The sequence below is a fragment of the Protopterus annectens genome, chromosome 3.part0 (genome assembly GCF_019279795.1).
Source record: "Protopterus annectens isolate FY-2018-M chromosome 3.part0, PAN1.0, whole genome shotgun sequence".
NCBI classification, from domain to species: domain Eukaryota; kingdom Metazoa; phylum Chordata; order Ceratodontiformes; family Protopteridae; genus Protopterus; species Protopterus annectens.
This window is the reverse complement of record NC_056731.1, coordinates 567,251,893-567,265,841: the sequence shown is the minus strand read 5'-3', so window position 1 is coordinate 567,265,841 and position 13,949 is coordinate 567,251,893. Positions and strand designations below refer to the sequence as shown.

Below are 13,949 nucleotides of genomic sequence, written 5' to 3'. Positions count from 1 at the left end.
ACTATTTCTCACGCTATGACACATCTCCCGAATAGCATTATTTTCCAGATTCCATTCCTTCATTTTTATGCTTTGTACTACCAATAGGGAATTCAAAGTTTTGCTATCTATATAGCAGGCTTGCTCAAATCAAACAAACGTACAAAAAATCTCCTTGATTGTATATATGCCTCTGTATAGACATTTTCTGTCATTCATGGATTATGTGTTGTCATATAAAGACATGGAGCTCTGATTGTATATATGCCTCTGTACAGAAAATTTTTTCTCATTTGTTGTATTTGTACTGTTATGTTATGAAGATTTTCTCCCCGGGCCTCAGCTGTAAATGGACCTTGTTCCATTCGGACTTTCCCGGTAAAGAAATATAAAATACAAAATAAATAAAATAAAATTATATTTATATCCTCTGTTACAAAACCTATGGATAAGATCTTATTCGTGTTCATATAATCCTTGTCCAATGAACATATTCTACTGAACCTAAGAAATTGTGATTTTGGGATATTGCTAATAATATGACATGAGTGGCAACTGGAAGCATGCAAACGTATATTAAATTGTGGATGTTTCCTAACAAAACTACTCTGTAAGGTTTCATCTTCTTGGACAGTTACTTGTACATCCAAAAAGGTAATTGTAATGGGATGAAAGTTGACTGCAAGTTGAATGCCCAACTTATTATGATTCAAATAATCCACAAATTCCTGCATATATGCAGAATCTGACCTCCAGACCAACCAGAAATCATCTAAATATCTCTGCAAAATATCCATAGATTTCAAATAAATACTGTGACTATTATCAATATAGCCCATAAAAAGACTGGTATTTATGGGGGCAAAGATGCCCCCATAGCTGCACCCTTTAACTGGAAATAACATTGATTCTCAAAATAAAACACATGTTTTGTTAGAATATGCTCGGTCAGACAAAGCAATAATGTGTTAAAACTGGACTATATAAAGACGCCTGGTTCAGCCAAAACTCCTGAGCTAAAAGCCCTGCCCAATGAAGGAAATTGGTATAAAGGGATGAAACATCAAGGGTAAATAACAGCCAACCTTCCTCAAGCTGCATTTCATGTATAATATTGAAGAATTCTGTTGTATCCTGTATATGAGAGCATGCATACTTCCAAACAGACAAAGCTTCTGTTAATGATCTCTTACCCAGTTTCTGTAAATCTTTATGGATTTTGGGCAACATATAAAATAATTACCTGGCTGGATCAGGAACTGTTAAATGATATACCATCTCTTTAGAGATAATTCCTTCCTCCTGAGCCAGTTGTAGGAAGTTATCTGTATTTACCTTGAATTTCAATGTGGGGTCTAAGTACATTTGTTGGTAAAACTGATGGTCTGACAATTGACTTTGGCCTCAGTAAAATACATAGCCCAATCTTTAATATCCTAATACTCTCTGAAATTTCTTAGTCATTCGTAATCTCATATCCCTTTCTACTGACATCAAATCCTTGGACAATAAAACAAGCTGTTCTCAATACAATGATTGCTGTTTGAAGGGTTTAACCAACTCAGATAATTCAGAAATTGTTGTAACTAAACTGGTGATGTTACACTCGTAAAAAGAGATTCATATTTTAACAAAGGACATAGAGGCCAATTGTTGAGCATGCTACCATTCTTGAGAAAGCAGACCATCCATACCCTAAACATATGGCTGTATATGGACCCAAAGGCCTCTAGGCATAATGCCTTTTGCTTGATAAGCTTTAATAATCTCAAATGCCAAACATTAACTCTCAGTTACTTCATAATAGTAGATATCTGTTTAAAAACATCTAGACATGATGTCAGCTTCAACTTACTAGTTGTTTTACCCAAACCAATTTTGTGTCTTTCATCAAAAAGCCCTAAATCATTATATTGGCAGAAAGAACCCTCAAGAACTGAACAAGATCCAGTGAAACACAATTATTTATAACAGGGTTATAAAGAAGAAAAAAACATATGTTGACACAAATTAATAACCTCTGTTACAAAATATGGAGTATTTGGCATACCCATCAGCCAATTATGAAGCTTAATCAAGGAAAATAAAGCGACCAAAGCCGCAATCCCAGTAGCTAAGCAAGAAAAACAGTGTCCTTGAACACTCCAAAATATCTAGTGCAAAGATTATAGTTCAGTATTTACCCTTAGAGAGTATTAATCCAATGTTACATGCTCTAATTATAACCAAAATAATGTAACAGCTAGTAGTTATCTAAATAAAAGAAAGTCCTTTACCCATTTAACTCTCCAGCATTTCAAAACAGAAAGCATAGTATGTTAGAATGTTCAAAAGTAATGTTCTAGAAATGGTTAAAAAAATATGTCATTTTTTTAGAATTTAAACCGCTACTGTACAGTGTTAGGCTGATATTGCATGTCCTGTGCCAGACCAAGATAATGTAGCAATTACTCACTGTCTTGATGAAAAAGAATCTACTAACTAATTAGCCCACCAACGGTCCCAAGATAGAAAACACACTATATAAAATATTCAATACTTTTCCTTTAAACCCCTACCACTTCACACTGCTTTGTTTTGCCAGTATTTCTTTGGCAGTTTGGATTGCAATTGCGATTTCAATCTTAAACTTGTCTCTAGATGATTGTCACTGTTAAAGTGACACCGTGACCCTATGTGCAAAATTGAGGAAAAGGGTTGAGGATAGATGAATGGATGTTCTGGTCTAACAGAAAAAAGAAAGTAGCATTACTACGTGTCATTTGTTTAAAATCACTCCAAGTAATAAAAGTGTGATACTTTGCTTTATCGCATATTCTCCTGTTAAAACATTTTCCAACATGTTTGTTTATATTGGTTATGCACATTCTTAAATAAAATCTAGTTTTCACTGACTGAACTGATTTGTTGACACATGATAACCAATAATCACTGTAATCAGCAGATTTGAGCACTGCAATATTTATCAGTCTGGTGGACATATACATAAAAAGGGCGAGCTCTACCTTCTCTATAACTGAAACTCTCTCGAAGTGCTGTATCAATTTCCAATTCTTTGTACCCTCTATGCAAAAACTCATCCCTCAACTTCACTGTATCACCTGATTTGTGGGATGACATAGAGCAGAAAGCTGGTGAACAGTAAATCTAAAGGTCTGGTCATGGTACAAGAGAACACCAATGACACTAGTAGTGTGAGATATTCCTTTTTGTTAATCCTGGAAAGTGACCAGCTACGGACTGTGAATAGCTTTGCAGGACTAGTGATGGAGTACTTTGCTATGGGGGAGGTGGGATTAAATGTTCCATTGCTATACAGTGTAGGCACACTAGACTCCTTGTTGTTGTTGGTGATACACCTAAACTTCTTCAGAAGTTATCAATGCCTGAAGCTAAAATGTGTCCCTCACTCCAGAATAGGCAAGCTGGTTTCATTACTTAGTCCTGTCCTCCTCACCTAGTCCCTGCAGGAACTGTTCCACTTTTAGTTTGACATGGTACAGAGACATGTTTGTTGTTTTTTATTGGATATGTTAATAGAACTGCTTCATTTGTAAAATTTACTAATAGGTACTCAAATAAGGAGAATGATTATTTAGACGTTAAGCTCATAGTGGATAGTCAGAATAAGCTTACCACTACCTTGTTTAGAAAAGTGTAGAGAGAACACCATGCTGCATTGTAGCAGCATGCACCCTGGGCATATTTTTAAAATGTTGTCAAGGGTCAGGGAATGCGGATTTCTCGATTGAACAACAAAGATTATTTGTTTTTCAGTGATACAGCGAAGTTGAGGGATGAGTTTTTGCATAGAGGGTATAAAGAATTGAAAATTGATACAGCACTTCAAGAGAGTTTTAGACATAGAGATGGTAGAGCTCGCCCTTTTTACTCAGATGAGCCTGATATTGTTAGTATTGATTCTTCTGTAGTGAGTAGTCCATATGCTCGTAATGATGTTTCTGTTTCCCTGTATTATACTAGTGATGTGAATAATGTCCTATGTATAATTAGAGATAATCGGCCCATTTTACAGTTGAATGCAGGGTTGAAAAATGTTGTGGGAGAAAAAGCGAGTTTTGTTTTTAAAAACAGGAAAAGTATTAAATGACAATTATGTTATAAAAATAGATGTAAGGATGTCAAAGACATGTGCACTTTGCAGTTGGGGACTGCAAAATGCATGAGTTGTAGTTATTGTGACTACATAGATGTATGTGATAGTTTTGTTCAATCAACCACTGGAATTGAGTTTAAATTTAAAATGCAAGCTAACTGTAGGAGTAGGGACCTTATATATCTGGCAAACTGCAGATTATGCGTTTGTTTTTATATAGGGAAGACGAACAGATCCCTCATGGAGCGGGAAAGGGAGCAGTTATATAGTATTAATAGACAGGATGTACACAATGCTCTAGCTAAGCATTCTTATGAGCATGGTTTTGAACATAATTTTGGATTTAGGGTTATAGAAATGGTTAAGGCCAGTGCACGGGGTGGTGATCTGAAAAATTATACGGAGGGACGTGAGCTCAATTCGATTATTCGAATGCAGGCTGAGAAGTTTCCCGGTATTAATTGTAAGACTTCCAATAAACCGATGTTAAAAGAGCGAGATCTCTTTAAATGAAATGTGACTTATTTCTCTGTTTAATTGTTTGTTGTTTTTTATTGGTTGTTTTTAGATGCATATACTATTTATATGTACTTTGTTTCAATTGATTTTATTGTCTGATGAAGCATGATTATTTGTGTGAAAGCGCGTACCATTTTACATTAAAAAGTGGATTTTACCTGGTGTTTTTTGGCTGTGGCGTGGTGTTTTTCGTTTTTACTTTGGATATATATTCGCTGGTCAGCCAGCACCACTTGTCTACAGGAGTGTCGCTGTTTTTATTTTAAATAAATATTTCGCTAACTCTTTTCTTATTACCTCCCCTGTTTGCAGTCTGTTTGCCTTCACTCCCCCAGTCAGTACACCTGACTACCTTTGTTAATCTCGGTCCTTACTCTTTATTCACACCCATAGCTTTCTACACATTTTCTAACTACTGTAATTAATGTAAATTCAGTGATTTAACAGTATTCAAATTGCATCTATAGAGAGAATATCATAACAAATTGCATTCGATTCTTTCTCCTAGGACATCATCATTTAACAACGGGTTTCTGTTTCTTATAAATACATTTTCAGTTTGTAATCACTGGGCTGGCTTAAAATGATCCAGTTAGATGAGTGCTGAAGCCTGCTTTACTTCGGCAGCTACACCAACTGACTGACCCTCTATCCCCTGCATATGATCTCAGTCTCCAGCTGCAATTTCAGTTTTCTCTCCTTCTTTGATTACTTCTCTGTTTCTGATTAGTAGTTTCAAAGGCCTGATGGTATATTTCATGAAAAGTATCCTGACTCCTAACTCCTGTCTCTATTATTTATTTATTTATTTACTGGGAAAGTCCGACTTGGATTGAGTTAATTTTCAGCAGAAGCCTGGGAGAAATTCTCCAGACGCATGTCTTTGTAATATGGAATGAAACCAGAGCACCAGGGAGGACATGCAAACTATGCACAGAAGGCACCCCAGATAAGAATCAAACCACAGAACCTCTTGCTGTGAGGCAACAGTGCAAACTGCTTCACCACTGTTCCATCCTTACTCCTTTTTCCAGGTATTTCCTTGTCATTAGCCTCTGATGTAGACGATATTGTGTCCCTACAGTGGCCTCCTTATAACACCCCCCCCCCAGCTCTGACCTTACCGGCACTGTAACAGTACAGCAGAGGACAACCACTCCTCACTCATGATGCCTGTCATCTACTCACTACTTGCCAGGCAGCTGTGCTTTTTCTTTAACCTCTGAAACACAGTGCATTGTATTCCATGTACTGCCATAAGAGCTCCTTGTAAAGTGGAAAATTGATGAGACATATTTCCCCTTTAATTCTACTCTTTTATTTTCCAATCAAATATTCTCTTCAGTTTTTCCACAGCCATCTGCAAAATATTATCTGAGGGTATATGGAGGTGATGGCTGTGCCAGTAGCATTTTCCCCCTTTGTCATCCCTATATCCATTCTATCTAATATGTTCTTTATACTTTAATTTCATTCATGGTAGTGCATGCCTTTCTACTTCTTTGCACAGAATCCTAGTTTTCATCTGCTCCATTATCTGTCATCTTCATGGAGTTGTGTTAAAAGATAGGGGTTCAGGATATTTTTACTTTTCAACCAAATGTTAGTGCTACCAAAAAAGTGTTAGTCTTATCTCATATCTCCTATTGTTATGTCACACATAAATATAATATGCAGGTCCTGTCCTAGCACGACAACAGCAGTTGTAATCTCGTTGTATAAATATACTGACTAGAACTAATAAGGTCATTGTTGTATAAAACATGGCATTGTTATGTTTCAGACCTTTGACATGACAGCACTTTTCTGACCTGCATCGCTGAAATGTTTCTTTGGTATTCTTAGGAGCTGAAATTGTATTAATTAGTCTATTTTAAGATCTCCCTCATTTCTAAAGGCATGGTACCTAACTATATGGGAGCCCCCCACCCCACAAGTACTTCATTGTGTTGGCTACTGACCTACTTTGTGCATCTATACAGTATCCAGTTTGACCTGCCCTTACACTTCTTCTCTTGTCACTGCTCTGTCAGTTTAGCGTTGGTTATTTTAGTACATCTGCCTTCTCTGATGCTCTTCATAACATGGATCTGGTTCTTCTAATAACCTACATGTGTCCAAGCCACATTGTCTTGCTAGTTAAACTTCATATTCCTTCATAATTGGTAAATCTTTTTCAAATTCTCAGTCTACCTGCACTCCAGTCCTAATGATACACACTTCTGTACCTTCATCATCTATTGTTGTCTTATAAAAGGTGCCATTTTGCACTACTGCACATTGTCTTAAAGACATGCCTTATATTCATAGTTGTCCTGTCTTTGACCTTAGCATTCCACCCATACTGCAATCTCTCATTGGTCAGTGATTCCCAACCCCGTCCAGCCCTCATATACATCACTTTCCTATCTGAGTATTCACCCCCCATAGATCCCTTTATTTATCAAACTGCAAAATTGGAATGTCCAAGGTGTCAGTCATTGTTATCATGCAGTTCATTAATTCCTTCATTTCACTTATTTGACGCTTTGCTCATGGTTTAAGGCTGAGGTTACACATGATGCTCTCTCACTTTTCAAATTCTGACTGTCCCTAACTTCCTGCCTAGCATCTCCATCGGCTGTCTTACCTCTCCATCCATACTTGGAAGTCCGTCACCCCTTATTATTATAAGATGTATCTTTTTAATTATTTCTACTACTTTACCAAATAAGTCAGTGCCACTCAAAGTGCTAATAGTTAAATGGCCTACTTTGCTAATGCTTGCACGCAGCTCATTTTTCTGTCCATTTCCTAAACATAGGTTTCAAACAACACACATTCTTTTCTCTTCCTTTCCCTGAAGCTGGTTACTTGTGTATTCTGTCCAGCCACCAAGTCAGTGATATAACCACACTTATTGTCAGGACCATTATGAGAATGACATATTCCCCATCCCTTTTATCCTACATTTCATCCAGATTGCACCTTATGGCATCCCTCAGATGTCTGACCCACCCTCATCTACCATCCTCACTTCTCCATCCTATGATGTTTATTCCACAGCATCATAACGTGCGGAGTCTGCATATCCTCCCTGTGGTCACATGGGTTTCCTTCGGGTGCTCTGGGGTCTTCCCACATCCCAAAGACATGCTGTAGATGGATTGAACACTCTAAATTGGCCCTAGGTGTGAGTGTATGTGTGTGTGTACCTTCTGTGGAAGGTTGGGTGCCTGGCTGCAACTTGACACCATAAGACTCCACTGCCAATCATGAGTGGACAGGTGATCCACTGTGGTGACCACTAACCAGGAAAAAGCAGAAAGTAGAAGAAAGAAGATCATAATATACCTAACAGTATCACATTAACTGTCCTTCTCACTCTTTTCAGGGTTTCTGTGATAATTGTCTCCATCCATAGTATGAATATTGTGTTGATTTATATTACCCACCCCTCGCACACACACACACACACACACACACACACACACACACACACACACACACACACATATACATGTACTTGCATGCTCCCTCTGCTACCAGTTTTGTTATATGTATTATTAACAACCTTTTGATTTCAAATGTTTTCCCAATCTAGTTATTGGTAAGGAAACAACTGCCGCCTCCAGTTTGGATTTTTTATCATAGGAAGCCAGACCCAGAAAAGTTCTGGACACCATAAGGAGGTGCGGGGTGTGAACTGGAAGTATCTGAAAAAGGCATTATACGCTTTGATGACTTAATGTCTTCCCTGTATTCCATCTATGCCTCTTTCATTTGAGAATAACTTACAAGTGTGTGATTTATTTTCATAATATTTATGTGTATAATCTGTGATTTTTGTTAAGTAAATACAAGGAAGGCCATGATACGTTTAGGAATAGACAATGTAAATTTATAAAACAGGACAGTTGTATCAAGCTTAGGTGAGTAACGTTATCTCCTGAGTTGTCATGTTTCTGCTTTATATCACTGACCTCTCTTTCAGTTCATTCTGTTTCATCCCTGGAATTTCTTATAATTTATATACTAGTGAGGTGCTTTCATTCTTGAAATTTTTGATGCCTACAATCTTGGTACCTTCTTGTACATCTCACTTTCATGTTTAATTCAGAACAACAATACACTATACGCAGAATATCCTTGTTGACATTTCTTCCATCTTGGTTTCATTTTTCTACTTTTTCTTGGCAACAAATGACTCACAATTGTGTAATGAATGCAACATTATTTGTATTCCCTCATTATCAGTGGAAATTGATTAGTATTGTTTTAATGCACAAGGAGGAAGCATGCCTATGTAATATGCACTTCAAAACATACTGCTTTCTCTCTATGCCTATTTTACTTTTTCTGTACCACTTTCATACTCTCTCGACTGCCTCTATGGATTTCTTCACCAATCCACCATGGAGCCATCCAATTCCTCTGTCTTACGCCTATCTATAAACCATTTTGCTATCAACCTCCTTAGTTGGACTGAGTCAAAACCTTTGTTGATGTACAAGAAGGTTATTTCTATTAGGATTCTCCTGTCGTATTCCTCTTTAACACACACATAAATCTGTATCAGGTTTGTCTGACAGTTCCTCCTGGAAAGGAACCTTACTTAGTTGCCATTCTTGAGACTGTTCTCTAGGAACGGGACCCATCATCCCTTCAGAAGTTTCTCTCTCTCTGACTATCTAGGGCACAGGTGTTAAGCTAACACTCTTTCAGTTATAAAGATTTTCCTGATCTCAATACATGCAACGATTCTACACTTACTGTAGTCTACCATTTATTCAATACTATAATAGATGGTGATCTACTGATATTCTCCGTCAGGGCTCTGGAAACCCAATGTCAGATTTTAGAGGAGGCAGTGGGGGACTCACACATTTTTCCTTTTCTTTCTATTTTTACCTTTCTGCATGCTCTAAATTGCACAATGTCATGAGAACAGTTGCTTGAAGATCTCTTAACCTGGATATTAATGGCAGCTCTGTACTAACTGACACCCTTTCTTCTGCCTCTCCAGAATTCTCTCCTTCCTGATACACTCCTGCACCAGTTGGCTAAATGACTCATGTTCCAGCAATTCAAATCAATAGCCAGTCCTTGTCTGCATTTGTGCTTCCTGGCAAATTCCAGTGCCTGGGAAAGATTATCCTCTTTGTTATTCTCCTTTTTTTTATTATCTTTGTAGTGTCCAGTCTTCATTTTTCTGGAGAAGAAATTCACATGATCGGTCCACCAGTTCTTCTTCTCTTCATCTTCCTTTGTCACCACAGCATTTGAGCTATGTTTTGACCATCCCTGCTTGTTTATCCCATTCCAGCTTTGGTATTCTTTATTCTGTCTGACCTCACACCTTTATGTGGACTGCTTGGTAACACTATTATCTGACCTTCCACCTTATAACTGCATTTATGTGGATTGCTTGGTAACACTATATTCTGTCCTCACACCTAATGACTACCTTTATGTGGACTGCTTAGTAACATTATTGTCTGACCTCACACCTAATAACTACCTTTATGTGGATTGCTTTGTAATACTATATTCTAACCTCACACCTAATGACTATGTTATTTGACTGCTTGGCAACAGTATTATTTATTTATTTATTTATTTTACATTTGTTAACCGGGCTAGTCTAGCTGGATACATATCCGTTTTCAGTAGAGGCCCGAGGAGAAAAGCTCCAAACAAACAAAATATTAATACATGTTAAAATAGGTACAAAATAGTGTTACAATAAGAGAGTACAAATAACATTTACAAGATGAAAAAATGACTTAGTAGTTATATAGGATACAGAACAAGCTGTTGGTTAAGCATGATATTAATTTCACATGGGATGTAAAATAGACATGATCAGGTAAAAACCTCATTGAGATTAGGAATGAGTGATTTTAAAGGTCTGAATAAGAGAATGTGCTAGGAGGAAGTGGGACTAGTAGGGTATGAGATATGTAGTTAGTCAGGTGCACGACAAGGGCATATCCATTGGGTTGTGAGATATTCTTTAAGGTTGTTTTTGAATTGAGTGCGTGAAGTTGCAAGTCTTAGGTAGTTTGGCAATGAGTTCCACGGTTTGCCAATGGAGTTAGCGTAGAGGGCATCCCCACCTGAGTTCTTAGCTTTAGTGGTAAGGATAAGGGAACTGTTAGATGACCGAAGACTATTGAGATTAGAGTAAGGAGCCAGAATGCTGGTTAGTGATGGAGTTTTATCAGGATGGTTGATTATATTGTAAGCCACGGTAAGTTGGTTAAGTTTGAGGAGATTAGGCAGTTCTAGCCAGCCAAGGTTCCTCAAGTTAAGACAATGGTGGGTTCGATAAGGGGAACCTGTTATAAATCTAGCAATATGGTTGTAAGCACGAGAGCATGTTAAGTTCACGTTTATTGAGGAAAGAGAGGACCGGGGATGCGTAGAGGAGGGGAGAGAGGAGATGGGTGTGGGCAATAGTTAATTTGGTAGAAGGAGTTAAGAAGTTTTTAATTCTGTACATAGATCCTAGTTTTTTGTTAACAGACTTTATAGTTTGAGTAATGTGTATGTCAAATTTGAGCTTGTGATCAATGGTAACTCCAAGTAGTTTGGTACTGGTGACAGGGGTTATGAGGGTCCCATTGTTAGATTTAACATGGAAGGTTATCTTGTTAGTGTTTGGAAGTTTTTTGTCCTGGGATGAGGAAACATTGGGGAAGAATAGTAGTAATTTCGTTTTAGTTGGATTAAGTAGGAGTTTCAAGTCGGTGAACCATTTTTCAATTAGAGAAAAACAATGTTGAGTGATAGTTTGGAGATTCAAGATGGAGACGTCAGAGCAGATTAGGGTGGAGTCGTCGTCGTATTGTATGCAGGTGGATTTAGGGATGACTGATTTAAGGTTATTTATGAAGATGGAAAACAGTAGTGGACCCAGAATGGAGCCCTGAGGTACACCTATGGTAATTGGGAGCAGTCCTGATATACAGTTTTGCCACAGGACAGCTTGTTGCCTACCCGTGAGGTAGGTCTTAAACCAGCTTAGTGCTGGTGTGTCCAGATGCAAGGCTTCAAGGGTGTTAAGGAGGAGCTGATGACTGACCATATCGAAAGCTTTTGATAGGTCCAAAAAGAGGGCAGAGGATATAAGTTTGTTGTTGCGATTGTTATTGATTGAGTCAACAAAGGAAAGGAGGGCGGTAGTTGTACTATGGTGGGGGCGAAAGCCATGCTGGGAGTTGGACAAGAGATGATTAACGGTTAGGTAGTGGAGAAGTTGCTTGTGGATGCATCTCTCCATGATTTTCGCTATTGGGGATAGGATAGCTATTGGTCTATAATTTGAGGTTTCCATGGAGGTACCTCCTTTGTGAAGTGGAATGATATAAGAGATCTTCCAGATAGTAGGGATATGCGTCTCAGCTATAGTTCTATTGATAAGGATTGTTATTGGGTAGTCTATTACATCAGATGCGATTTGTAAGAATTCTGCAGGGACGTGGTCAGCCGCTAGGGTGGTTGGTTTGAGTTTGTTTAGGAGGGTACGTATATAAGAGGAAGAGACTGGCTTTAACTTGAAGGGGGTAGGGGTGCTGACGTGCTGTTGAACAGCAGATGGTGAAGTGGAAGTTAGTTGACTGGCTATATTTTGGACAGTCTCAGTGAAGAAGGAGTTGAAGGTGTTGGCTACTTCTTCCTGTCCTTTCTCTATCAGTTTCTCGAGGGTTGGGGTGGAGGTTTTACCTGGGTGCAAAAGGTTGTTAAAACCTGCCCAGAATTTCTTTGGGTTGTTCTGGTGTTTGTGCTGGAGGTGGTAGAAGTATTGTTTTTTGTCCTGGGTAACAGCTGCTTTGGTGGTGTTTCTTAGTTGTTGAAATGTAGTGCGATCTTGGGAGGTTTTTGTGGCCCTCCACTTATCCCAGGCTTGGTCACGAAATTTGATTTTGGTTTTGGTTTCTTTAGTTAGCCAAGGTGCTATGCGAGCTTTGGATCTAATTTGTCTATGTGGGGCATGTGCGTCAAGTATCTTAAGAAATGTGTCATTGAAGTGTGACACACTCTCATTGATTGGTAGGGTTTTTAGTATGGACCAGTTGCAAGATTTCAGGTCGGCAAGAAATAGTTGTGGGACAAATTTCTTTTTGTTTCTGATTAGTCTATATAGGGGGGGGTTAGAAGTTGGGCATTTATGTTTAGTGATATAAGTAATTAGGTGATCACTGAGGTCACTGGGAAGGGTACCTGTGGTGTAGTTATTTGAGTCCCTATTAGTGAGGATCCAGTCAATGATGCTTTCTTTTTGAAGAGAATTGCCTATTCTAGTTGGGGATAGGATGGTTTGGGAAAAACCATGTAGATTGATAGGTTTTGGAGTTGAATGGGTAGAACAGAGAGACCAGTCTATGTTGACGTCTCCAAGAACCATGGTTTCTTGTGGGTAGCTGGTGGATAGCCAGCTCAGGGTTTGCTCCAGGTTTTCTGTGTTGTTCCCTGGTGGGATATAAGTTACAACAAGGTTGATGCGTTTTTTAGAGTTTAAGCAGATCTGTAGGGCAATAATTTCTAGGTTAGAGATTGTAGGAGGTTGAATTGGGTTCTTAAGGATATTCAGGGTATTTTTATACATAACAGCTATACCTCCTCCTTTTTTCTTTGTACGATCGGCCCTAAAAATATTATACCTGGGTGGGAGGATCTCTTCATTCTTAGTAGAGGGCTTTAGCCATGTTTCGGTTAGACACATAATGTCGGGGGAATGAGTAGCTATAATGGCATGGAGGTTATGAACTTTGTTGTTAATGCTTCTTAGGTTCAGATGTAATATTAGTAGGGAGTCAGTAGAATTTCGGGTAAAATTATTGGGGTGAGAGTCTGGGGTGGTGGTGGGACCTGGGTTAGGGTGAATATCGCCGCCGATGTTCATACGATTTTTTAGGTAAACTAGTAATCTATGTAGTTTAAACAGGATTTTGAGGTTAGCTTTGTTATGTGGAGATTTAGGGTAATGAAGTGTAGTGTTGGGTAATTTGGGGGATACAAATTTGTCCTGGTATAGTGAAGGTAGAATAGGGATGGCTTGGTCATTACATTGGGAGTTGGTGTGACGCTTAGGGAAGGGGATACCTAAGAGAGTTTGGTTTTCAAATGCTGTTAGGAAATAAGTGGTGGTGAGAAGTAAAGTTAATAGGGGGGTTATATTGAGAACGTATTTGGCCATGTTGGAGATAGAGAAAGGGTAGTGGGAGAGGGATAGGACTTGGTGTAGATTTTATTAATGGGTGTGGGCATAAAGGTGGGAGGAGTCGTGAGGTGTGACAGGGGAGCTTAGTATTTGCTAAGAGGGAGAGTGGGAGGGACTTTTTGTTCCTAT

General features: G+C 38.5%; 1 protein-coding gene across 1 annotated transcript in view; it reads left to right on the top strand.

The window, feature by feature from the left end:
- CNTNAP2 (contactin associated protein 2) overlaps window positions 1-13,949 on the top strand; it is a 7,772,136-nt gene that overhangs the window by 106,547 nt on the left and 7,651,640 nt on the right. The gene's annotated exons all lie outside the window — the stretch shown is intronic.